We start from the raw sequence: 12,660 nt of genomic DNA on the forward strand, positions 1-12,660 counted from the left end.
TAGGGTTGGGGGAGGATAGTGAAGTTGCTCCAAGATCACTTTTTGGGATGGCCGAGGATGAAAAAGAAAAAAAATTGGGGTGTATGTATCGTGGAGGTTTATATAAAAGCGAAACTGTGTATGTATGTATGTATGTATGTATGTATGTATGTATGTATGTATGTATGTATGTATGTATATGTTTGTGTTTGTATGTCTCGCAAAAACTTTCGACAGAGGTCACGGATTTTCGCTAGATCGGTATCATTTTCAAGCTCGAACCTTCCGATGACAAATATCGAAAATCGGGGTACCAGTGAATGGCTTTACTGGTTAAAACCGATTTGATTGCTGATACAAAATACATGAAGGACAAAAACAATTTTGGGAACATTAATGGTAACATTGTTTTGTGATTAGGATTGTTGTGTGTTATCGAACCATGTTTTGTCTTTTTAAGGTCAAAGCTGAGATTTGGCCGGCATGGGAAAACGGATAATGAAAAACTTTGAGGTTCTGTCAAGAAATCACCTAATTAATATTCAGAGATAATGCGGCCAATTAGTAGGTAAGGCGAATCAGAGTATGACATAAGGAACCGGGATTGGTTGGATGAGAACCTCACGCACCCCTTCCTTTAAAAGCGGTTTTAGAGTCAGTTATCCGATGCAGTAGGTAGTCGAACAGTCGCAGTTGGGCTCGTCACTACCCCTGTGCTCCCACCCATTCATTGACCGAGGTCCCGTTAAGTTACTATTAAGCAGACTGCTGGTGGAAGAAAATATATCGCAGATATTTTTATTTTACTTTTCTCCTGTTTATAATTGTAAAAAAAATAACATTTTTCTTGTAATCAGAATTTATTTTAATAATTAATTCATATAAACGAAACCCAAACTTGCATTATTCATCGCTTATAGAACTTATGATTTACTTGCAGGTAAGAGATACCAACTTAAAGTAATCTCTTTCAGCGAACAGCAAGTATGAGGAAACAGAAGCTAAACTAATGACTGGCATCCGACTCGCAACGCATATCGAGTCATATACTTGAACTTTTTTCTTTTGTTTTTCTTTATGTTTTTTGTCCTTCACCTTCAAACCACCATCGAGACAAGAACTACTGGAATCTCACACTATCCCTGTTATCATAGAAGTGGCCGAGACTGCACTATTGGACTTCCGTGGGTGTTCGATTCGGAACCACCCAAAACTACACTTGTGTACTGGTGAACACTATGGTCTTCCTCGTGTTATCTTTGACTGAAGGTGGCCGGGTCTTCGTTGTGTTATAGTTTAACTCAGCAGACAACATCAAGGAAGGGTCAACAATGTGTAGGATCCCACACAGATATCAGCCTCTGTGTATAATTCTGCAGAACTGTTTGAAAGCCCTGCACCCGCACTCACCTCAGATTACCTGGTGCCCACATCCAGTCAGACATCAAGCGCAGATGTTATGTTTGTGCCTTCAACATCGAGTGCAGATGTGCCTTTCACATCACCCTCACTTCTTCAAACATCTACTATGACGCCAAGTCTAATGAAGAAGACTATAAATGATTTCTTCATGATGAAGTTTGAGATCTATGCTGGCTAGGCCTGAAAGAAAAAATGATGCCAACAGACAAAGCGCCATCAAAAGGCAGTATCGAGAGAGCTTGACCTTAGCTGTATGTCTGCAGTGACTTCACAAAGACGAAGAAGAAGCAGCAAAAAATGGAGGACAAGATCTTGAGGGCAAGGTCGATGGACAGAAAAAGAGACTAAGAATACCGGTACGAGAAGGCCAAAAAGTATGTGCTGGACAACCAGATGCTGACACCTCAGAGTAAGACGTTGACATCAGAGAACTACAAAGAAACGGAAATTATTCAGGCAGTAATGACAACTCTGAATGTGTTTTTTCTAAAGCCAGAAGAAACATTTTTGAAAGTTTCTCTTCTGCTATGAACTAAGGTTTGTGCAGTTCGTATTTTGTCATCAAAGATAATTGACAGTTGAACAATCTCTGTGTGCCTTTCTATTTTCTAGTCATTATTTTCTATTGAATAAATTCTTTTTTCTATCTTAGTTTGTTGATGTTTCCCACATTATGTAATTGTAAAACGGAAGGTATGGAATTACCTCATTTTATATGCATTCAATGTTTTTTTTAAGTTAACGTTTCTACTTTTCTGTTTGATTCTATTTGTACTTGGTCTTTTGTATAATCATTTTTTATCTATTTTAAGTGTTGATCAGAATTCCACAAAGCAAAGGTATGGTATGCACAGAATATTTGTTGAAAGCAGTTCTGTATCTATCTATGACTAAGTCTGCCGTAATAGTTGTTTCATACACAACAGATTTTATCTTCAGCCTTTATACAGTTTGCCAGTTGTCTGCAAGGCTATTTTAAGTTTATATCTTCGATCTAATGATGATAATTGATCTCATGGTTTGGAGCATGAGTGACTGACCTTCACAGCGTTTCTGCTAAAGAGTTTGTGTAGCTTATGTTGTGGTTAAAATTTTTGTCCGGAAGTTTATAAAGATCACGTTTGTTCAGCTTTGACTGACGGAGTTAAGGGTGAACAATATAATTTCTCACCTTTCATTTATTACGCTACCCGATCCCAAAGGAGAAGATAATGCTTGGGAAGATGGTCTCATGATAAACAAACATATACTACATGTACTACAATACCTTCTTTAAGGAGAGAATAATACTTGGCAGCATGGTCTCATGGCAACAGAAAAATTACTACGCTACTTTCCCCTCTGAATTTCGAACTGAAATGTACAATAGTATATTAATAAAAATTATAGTTTCAACTTCAAACAGAAAGATACGAAATCTCCATTATTAAATTATTATTAGTAGTAGTATTAGTAGTAGTAGTAGTAGTAGTAGTAGTAGTAGCAGTAGTATTTATAATTTTGATTCTCTTATCTCTAGTGAGACTGATTCAGTTTACATGATTTATTTACAGAAATGAGAAACTTATATGCTTGTCTCTTACAGAAAATGTCTATGCAAATTTCTGTTTCTCCTCAACCAATCGCTAACTCTTTGAATGAGATAAAAGATTAATGCCATGAACAGCCGGAGAGTGCGTGTTTAGCATGATATGTGAAGCACGTATGTGCAAATTACAGATTTACGACCTATGAGCAACAAATAGAACCATACGTCGTCAAAAATATGAGAAACATTTTCAGTATATATAATATATATAATATACGTTCAGAAGTCTCGTAACTCGTTTCCCTTATTTTGTCTTTTAGTCCTCACATTCCATGAGCAATGCTTACGACAATGAAGAATTCCTGTTTTCATACTTATTGTTGGCAAGTTTTTTAACTTTGAAGTAGATTTTTAGCTCCTTACATCAAGTAGCTTTATGCCTTATTATAAATTATGAATTACTCAGTAATATATAATTATTTTATTTGACTAATTATTGTTCTACCTTTTCGTTTATTAATTTCAATATACAAGCAGTTTGTATTAGGGAACTCAGTTCCGTTATTATACTTATACAAAATTAAATCCCTCAATTTTGAATCTTAAAGAGATCCCATGAAATGATCTTTTTGTTATCGTTTTCTTCGAATATAACAGGACAATGTTCATATACAGTAAATGACCTCAACATTGGAATGCATCAAACAACAAAGATGACAACCATCTTTGTTGTTTTAATCCAAATTGTCAAAATGTAAAATGGAAATTGTTTTGTTTCTTTGCTTTAAAGAAGTCAACAACTTGATTGATTATTGCTCAGGGTGGAGTGAAGGATCAGTTATTGCTAATTATTATACTAAAGCTGAGTTAATAAGCTTTTGTCACCTAAGGCTTTCTTTCATTTTTATTTTAGTCATACAAAACACACTAAAACTTGTATTATTTGGATTATTTAGACTACATCTTGAGCGTTATTCTCACAACGTTCTGATCAATATAATCTTCACATGATGATTACAAAGAATTTCTACAGTTAGCCCTGTTATTTTTTAGGGATCAGCCACTGTCAAGCTTGGATATATGAAAACCAGGTGCCTATAATTGAGCTAGGTGGATGGCAAAAGTCTTTTACTGTCTAAAGATATATTTCGATCCCAGTTCAGATTGTCTTAAAAAGAATTAGATGAGTTGCAGCAGTTCAATTTGTTTGCTATCAAAGTGTATTTACAGATATTGCCAGGACCGCTGCAAAGAAGGTGGGTTTTCTCTACCGTACTAGAAAGCTACTAATGCTCGAAAATATCCTATACCTCTATAAGGCCACCACTCGCCCATGTATGGAGTATTGCTGTCATATTTGGGTTGGTGCATCTGCCACTAGCCTCTCGCTCCTAGACAAGGTTCAAAAGAGAGTCGCCAATCTGATAGGTCCTAAACTGTCATCTAAACTTCAGCCTCTGTCCCATAGACGAAATGTTGCATCCCCCTGCCTGTTCTACAAGTACTTTAACAGTGAATGCTCTGACGAACTGCAAGTACTTGTGCCCTCTCGACGTAAATACCCTCGACAAACCCGACAAGCAGCTAAATCCCACCCCTTCACGGTAGAGATCCCCAGATGTAAGAGAGCCTTCTACTCCAGTAGTTTCTTCCCCGGGTCTCTGCTTCCTCAACTGTACTGACATGCAGAAGTTCAAGTGTAACGTGAACCGACATCTTGCTGCCCAACTCCCTACACAGTATCCCTGATGCTTATATCCCTGATACTAGCCCCCTACAACAAAGTGGCAATGTGCCCTGTTTGGGGTGAAAATATAATAAAAAAAAAATAAAGACTTGGTTTACTTGCCCTTCTGCAGTTAGTGCTCCATTAAGTGCTTTACTTCTATTACAGAAGCTTCAGACTACCAAGTCATCAAGAAGGTTGTTGTTAATGCAGCACTGAAAGTGTTTACATGTCATTTATGGTGTCTTAATGAAAAACTTGTTGACTTCGTATTCTTTGACGGTCAAGTTTGTGATGAATCAAAGCAGTTAATGGTTGACAAAAATGAGTTACAACACAAAGTTCAATCCAGGAAAAAAATTGATGACTGAATTGAACTTGGAACTGGATTATCAAGAATATGTCACCTGAAACACAAAGGGGTTCTTTTCTGCACTTGGAATATCACAAGAATTTCTGAAATTTCATACAGCAACATGGCAATTTAAACAGGATTATGCTAATCGTGTTAAATAGATAAAGTCATTCAAGATGGAGCAGAACGTGGATTGACCCTTATCCAAGATTTCCACTCATCAATTCCCTGCCAAGAAGACCAAAATCAGTACTTGTTGCAAGTTATTGAAAAGCACAGATAGGAGTTTCTCGATTTGCGAAAATGTACACTGACTGTTCTGAACATTTGAAATGAAAACATGTTTCCAAATAAAGCCATATTTTTCTTATGCAATATACTTAAAATGCAGTCTTATATGATTTTTCATTCTACATTATAAAGAATAATTCTTTCAAATTCCTGTGTTATTCACGCATATATTTCATCATATATAGTACATTGATACCAAATCCAAAAAATGATTGAGTTGAGTCAGTTGCGAATATAAAAATATTGAAACAATTTTTGCTATTAATTCCGTACATTAATAGGAACAATATTAAGAGATAAGACCTTACAATTTCACAAATTTGTTTTTCATTGGCACCTTAATATATATATATATATATATATATATATATATATATATATATATATATATATGCAGTATAACTCCTATAATTTGAATATCCGCTTCATTCAAATTAGAAGATACTGTTCAATTTTCATGATAAAAAATGTGCTGCAGTTAACTTTAATTTTCTAAGAATTAAGAAATAGTAAATGAAATTCATTGCTATATGATACTTCAAGTATATATTAAGTTGAGTTTACGATATATTGCAAGTATGAATTGTTAAATATTATTACCAGGAACAAAAACATTGAAAATAAATTAAATCTACTCTTACTTGTTAGGTATTTATTACCTAAGTTATCATCTACAGAAATCATACATTTATGTAAAATACAGTTTTTTTTAGTTATTCATTGAATAAGTCTCATTGCAGTTTCTATTTTCATCGATTGATTGATCAGTAGTTTCCTCATCTTGTTGCACCCACATTTCAACATCATTTGCATGAAGTGATTTAAGAACAACGTGGTTGGTTGGTAACCGTTGGTTTAAAGAATTTTTTCTAGACCAGATGTATTCTCTGATTCTTTCAGTTTGGCTCTGGGCATAATTTACCCCATGCTTTTGTTAATGTGCTTTCTCGAACTTGATTCCATGCACTTGCAAAAGAAAATATGGCATCTTTGATAGTAAAATTGGCGCTGAAAATCGCTTATACTCACGGTACTATTTATCATATTCATCATGAAATCATTTCTGTAGAAACATTTTAAGTTCCAAATAATCCCTTGATCCATAGGTTGGATGAGAGAAGTCACATTAGGTGGTAAGTAGCACACAAAAATATTCCCGCAAGATGACACTAGTTCTGACTCAGGAGGATGTGCTCTACAATTGTCCAACAGAAGCAAGTACTTTGAATCAGGTTTACCTAATTCAAGAAAACGCCTCTGGACAACTGGCACAAATTCTTGCAAAACCATTTTTTAAACAACTGTTGATTCATCCGTCTATTTTGTGAAGAATAATAGGATACTGGAAAGGCGAAACTCCTTTCAATGCTCGGGGACACTTTGATTTGCTGATGACAAGAAGCTTAAGTTTATGAGTTCCAGAAGCATTAGCGCATACCATCACTGTTAGTCTTTCTTTATTTAATTTGAATCCTTTTATTTTCTGCTCCTCGGATTCAGCTGTTTTTGTAGGTAAACACTTCCAATTTACGCCACTTTTATCAGCGTTGTAAACATCCTCTGGTGTTCACTTATCAAGGCCCAGAGGCCACTCGAGGATAAGGGTTAATAGGTATACATTAGTCATTGTGATTTTAGCATAGTAAACAGTGGGAATTTTGTAACTTGGATTACTTAGAGGGACGATTCAATTAGAACTTGTTTACATTGGACTTTTTCTTTTTTTTTTTTTTTCATAGGTATCAATACATTATCAAGACTAAGAGGCCACTCAAGGATAAGGGTTAAAGAGTGTACAGTAGAAATTGGACAATATAATAATCATTGGTAATGACAATTTGTTAAATTTGATAACTTATATGGAACGGCTCATCAAGAACTTATTTACATTAGACTTGAAGACAACCATATTGTAGTCAGCCGGAAAGCAGGAAAACGGAAGACAATTCCACAGGCGTGCAGTTCTAATAAAAAAACTTTGTTCATGGAATCTACGTTTAGGTTTAGGCACAGATAAAGAGTGGGGGGAATTATTGATAGTGTTTACAGCTAGACGAGTGTTTCTTGTGAAAGTTTTGCGGGGGGGGGACCATAGATTGAAGCTCAGACGAACACTTGCCATGAAAATAACGATACATCAGAGACAAACTCGCAACATCTCTTCTGTGAGATAGAGGTTGCAAGGAAGAGAAAAGGACATCTCCTACGAGGCTACAAAGTCTATTTTGAACTCTATCAAGGCAGAACAAGTCCTTTCTAGCAGCTCCTGCCCAGATGTGGCAACAGTATTCCATCCTTGGACGTACCTGGCTCTTATATAGATAGAGAATTGCATCAGCAGTGAGATATCTACTGGATCGATAGAAAGATCCCACCATTTTTCCAGCGGTCTTGGCAACAGATTTGATGTACGTGTTCCATTTAAGATCAGGAGTAATGGTCAAGCCCAGAAGCTTGTCAAAACTTGAGGCCTCCTGAAGACGAGAGCCATTCATTTCAATTGATGCCAGATGGGGATCAGAATGTTGATGATGTAAAGATAGAAACTTGGTTTTAGATGCATTAAAAGTAACCAGCCACTCCTTTCCCCATTGTACTACATGCTCAAGATTAGAGGAGAGAGAATTGGAGAGAACTTGGTCGTTTACTGTCTTAGATGTGCTACCATAAATGGTAGTGTCGTCAGCATAAATGTCTACAAATGATGTAAGGATGTGATTTGGAAGATCATTAATGTAGATCAGGAAAAGAGTTGGGCCCAGGATGGACCCCTGAGGGACACCGGCATTAATACTGTGGGCTTCTGATTTTTGCCCCTCAACTACTACTCTTATGAACCTATCAGAAAGAAATGATTTAATAATTGAGAAGACATTTCCAGCTATACCATAGCTAGAGATCTTATGAAGTAAACCTTTATGCCATACCCTATCAAAGGCCTTAGATATGTCAAGAGCAATTGCCCTAGAAAGGTTGCCTCCGTCGAGAGATTTGCTAATCCTATGAGATATAACTGTAAGCACATCTGCTGTAGATCTAGCAGAACGGAAACTATATTGAGTGTCACTAAGAAGGTTATTTTTGTTGAGATGGTTGATTACTTCTGTATTTAACACAGATTCCAGCAACTTACTCATGACGCACAGGAGACTTATTGGCCTGTACTGAGAGGGGGATGAGCGATCACCTGAATTCTTAAATACAGGGCATACTGATGAAATTTTCCAGGGAGATGGGAAACTATTCTCCTTAAGTCAACGTTTAAATAGTTTTGTAAGTATGGGCGCTAGTTCAGGTTGAAGTTTTTTGAGTACTATAATTGGAATACCGTCCGGGCCAGTTGCTTTACTGGAATCAAGGTTTTTGATTAGCTTGGCAACATCACGTACAGATATACGTATATCACATAGTGTGTTTTCAGATACAGGAGGAAATATTGGGGGTTGGTGGCCTTGATCGCAAAAGGTAGAATTAGCTGCAAAGTTCTTGACAAAGAGTTTGGCTTTGTCTGATGCTGACGAGATTACCTCAGGTCCATTGATGATAGTTGGGATGGAGCACACGCTTCTGTTCAGAATTCTGTTTGCTATTTGCCAAAACTGGTGGGAACCAAGCCGCTGCTCAGCTACTTTGGACTTAACAGATTGAGCATACAACCATCTTGCGCTCTTTATTACTTTCTTACAATGGTTGCTGGCAGTCCTGAAAGCGGCTTTAGTTTCCATACATCTATTACGTTGGAAACAGTGGAAAAAGTGATTTCTGTGCGCAATGGCAGCAGCACATTCTGGAGAGAACCATGGCTGGCTGTTAGGTTTTTGCTGGAACTTTTTCGAGGGTATGAAACGGTCAATACCTACAATTAACCATTCCGTCAGGTCTAATACTATAGAGGACACATCCTTTTTAAATATGGAATGCAGAGGTAGATCAGTTATAAATGTACGGAAGCTATCCCAGTCAGCCTTAGTGTATCGATATACTGTACGATGGAGAGGTACGTCTGGGGACTTATTACATTTCATTTTTATCTTAATTGATACAACAGAGTGGTCGGAAGATCCAAGAGGCGACAGAACAGAAACTGAACATAGTTCAGGGCAAGTTGTGAGAAAAAGGTCTAGTAGGCTCGCATACTGGCCGTCATTGTCGGGCACACGGGTGGGTTCCTGAACAATTTGAGTGAGGTCATAGGCAATGGAGAAATCATGACAGAACCTCCCCTCATCATCGGTCTTGTTTGAGTGGGTCAACCATTCGACGTTGTGAACATTGAAGTCTCCACATACATGAATATTAGCTGAAGGATAAGCAGATAGGACTTGGTCAATTTTCTCAGATATGCTTTTAAAGATAGTAACTCCGCTGTTGTGGGGGCGATAGAGAGTAAATAAAAATGCCATAGTGTGAGCTAAAGCAACCCGGAAGCACATATAGGGTAAGTTAGGATCTTCCCTGGAGATGTCCCTACCACATGGAAAGCTATCTTTAATATAGGCACATATTCCATGCCCATGGATGCTGCGTGTGTATCAGCAGACCGTTGTTCGCCTGACATTGTTAATTGTCTTATACCATGTCTACTCTTAAAGCTCCTAAGCCAGCCTTCACTGAATTTCATATCTTCTGCGATATTCAACTCTTCCTTAAGAGATTTTGCTTTAGAAATTAACATGGGCCTACACCTTCATTCCGTTTTGCTACAAACCACTCATGCAATATTCGATCGAATTCAACTTGTTTTGGTCTGCGAAGAGTCCTTTTTTTTTGACATGTCTTTTATTTGGAGAGAAAGGAGCAGCCTTCAATATTTCCACCTTTTCCTTTTTGATGTAAAACAGTGTATTTCTTCCAATCTTATAATCTCCAATATAACGCTATTTTCAATTCCAGCATCTAATTTTTCTATAATTTGACGTTTTTCGAATAAAGTCAGTGTCACTTGTTTTGTTTTAGAGTTGCAAGCCATTGTGATTAGTTGTTTTACACTATTTTAAATATAGCAATCTGAAAAAAAATATAGTTAGTGTAAATTAATTATCAATAGCTTATCTACATTAATTACGTAGTACCAATATTAACATTTCTGCGCAATATCTGACTAAACCATGTAAACAGTTTTAGTGCAACTCCGCACCAAATATGCTAATACAATTTCAATGACGAGACAGTTCAAGTTTAGAGAAAGTCCAAGTTTAGAAGAAGCCCAAATGAGAGAAAGTCCAACTTTAGAAGAAGTTCAAATGAAAGGAGTTTTACTGTATATATATATATATATATATATATATATATATATATATATATATATATATATATATACACTGTGTCAATCGCTCTATTGCAGATTAGTAAAATATCAATATTTCACTAAATATACATAAAAAACAAATTATTATTATTAATAAAAGATTAGTTATTTCCCAAAATTTATTTAAATTCATGCGATATTCATGAAGCTGACATTTTATTCTTTATCAAGACATTTCCACTGTCCATCACATTATTACAGGTCTCTTAAAAGGTTGTTGTAGGGCAAAAATACAATGTCTAATCATGAAAATTTTATTTTCCAGTATACTTTTCTGTCAAAGAATAATAAACAAAAGCACACTCGAGTTGCTAAGCCTCAAATAAATAAATTATTTCGACATATCCACCATTTTTTAAAAAATAACTTTAAACAACCTTTTGTCCACCGAGGAAGTCACTTGTTTGATCTGAAAAAAGTTATAGCTCTGACGACATAAACTATTTTCCTCCACAGGACATCCTTTGAAGTAATTTGCTCTCCTCCCTCATAAACCTCTCTTTTCAATATTGACCAGAGATGTTCAATGGGGTTATGGTCTGGAGAACATGGTCGCAAGGTCATTATGGTTTCTTCAACGAAGTCCATAGATTCAAGGAAGGCTGCAGTCGCCCTAGCAGAATGAGATGGTGCATTGCTATGCATAAAAACCATTTGAAAGCAACATAACAATGCTAAGTCATCTAGCTATAGCGATAAATGATTATCCAAAAAGGCCGTGTATGCATTGCTGGTAATCTGTATACCGTCTGGTACTCGGAATAGTTCAACCAACTTATCTTCAATGATTCCGGCCCAAAACATGATGCTTCCCCCTCCTTGTTGGCAATGAACTCTGAGAAGGGTCAAAGTTCCATTCGAATTCCAAACTTTGGTCCATCCATCCAGACCGTCAAGAGTAATATAACCCTCCTCCGTAAATAGGACACGTTGGAAATACATTTTTATGTAATTATGTGTCCACCCATTCATTTTTCTCTATGTTATTTGCTCAATGAAGGCCGTGGAAGAGGTTTGATGTCCCATCTTATTTAAAACATTGTATCAAGTCTGCTTGGATCTTGGTGCGATTCTAGCTACTGCAAAAAAGGAAGCACTGGAGCTGTTTGGGTTTTGGTTGACTTCCCTACGAATTTTCTGAATATCACGATCTGAAATGTTTCTCCTGGTGCCCTTATCCTTTTGAGATTTGGTGTTGGGGTTGTTCACGAATGAAGCCAAAGTTCTTGGACCCCTTTCCAGTTCCATAGCTAAATCTTTGATGGATAATCCTTCTGCGAGTCCAGCAACAATCCTTTGTTTTTGATAACCTTCAATCGGCTGTTTTTTGCATTTTAAGAGATCTGCAATAAAGCGGTGGACAGTATACATTGCTTAATAATAAATAAAATGTCATAACTTCGTGAATATCGCATGAATTTGAATAAAATTTGGGGAAATAAATAACCTTAAAGCAGCCCTTTGATGGTACAATTTTAATTTGTTTTGTGCCGTATATTTAGTGAAATATTGATATTCTACTAATCTGCAATAAAGCGATTGACAGTTTATATATATATATATATACAGTGCCACACAAAAGTATTGGATGCATTACATTTTTCTTCATAACTTTAATTAGGGTTCAAGATTTTACCTAAAATTTGGTTAGTATATTCCTATTATATTCTAAATTATATTTGGAGTAGTAATTACAAAATCAAAGTTTAGAAAGTTTATATTTAAGGAAAAATATGAATTAACAACCGCAAAAGTATTGGATACACTTTTTAAAAATTATTTTTCTGAAATAAGTTTAAATGACTTTTGCTTAGCGTGTTGCAATAATGCAAACAAGTTATCACTGACCAATCAGAGAGCTTTATATTAAAATAATTTTATAAAATTCTTCCAGTTTGGGCTCACTCCTTCAAAGTCAACCAGTTCATTTATAAAAATGCCTAAAACTAAAGAGTTGTCAATAGACATTCGTCAAAAAATCATTAATAAGCACAAAGAAGGAAAAGGGTATCGAATAATATCAAGGGAACAATCTACCACTTAGTATAGTT

This window comes from Euprymna scolopes, chromosome 18 (genome assembly GCF_053919585.1).
Source record: "Euprymna scolopes isolate OS-2025 chromosome 18, ASM5391958v1, whole genome shotgun sequence".
In the NCBI taxonomy this organism is placed as follows: Eukaryota; Metazoa; Mollusca; class Cephalopoda; order Sepiida; family Sepiolidae; genus Euprymna; species Euprymna scolopes.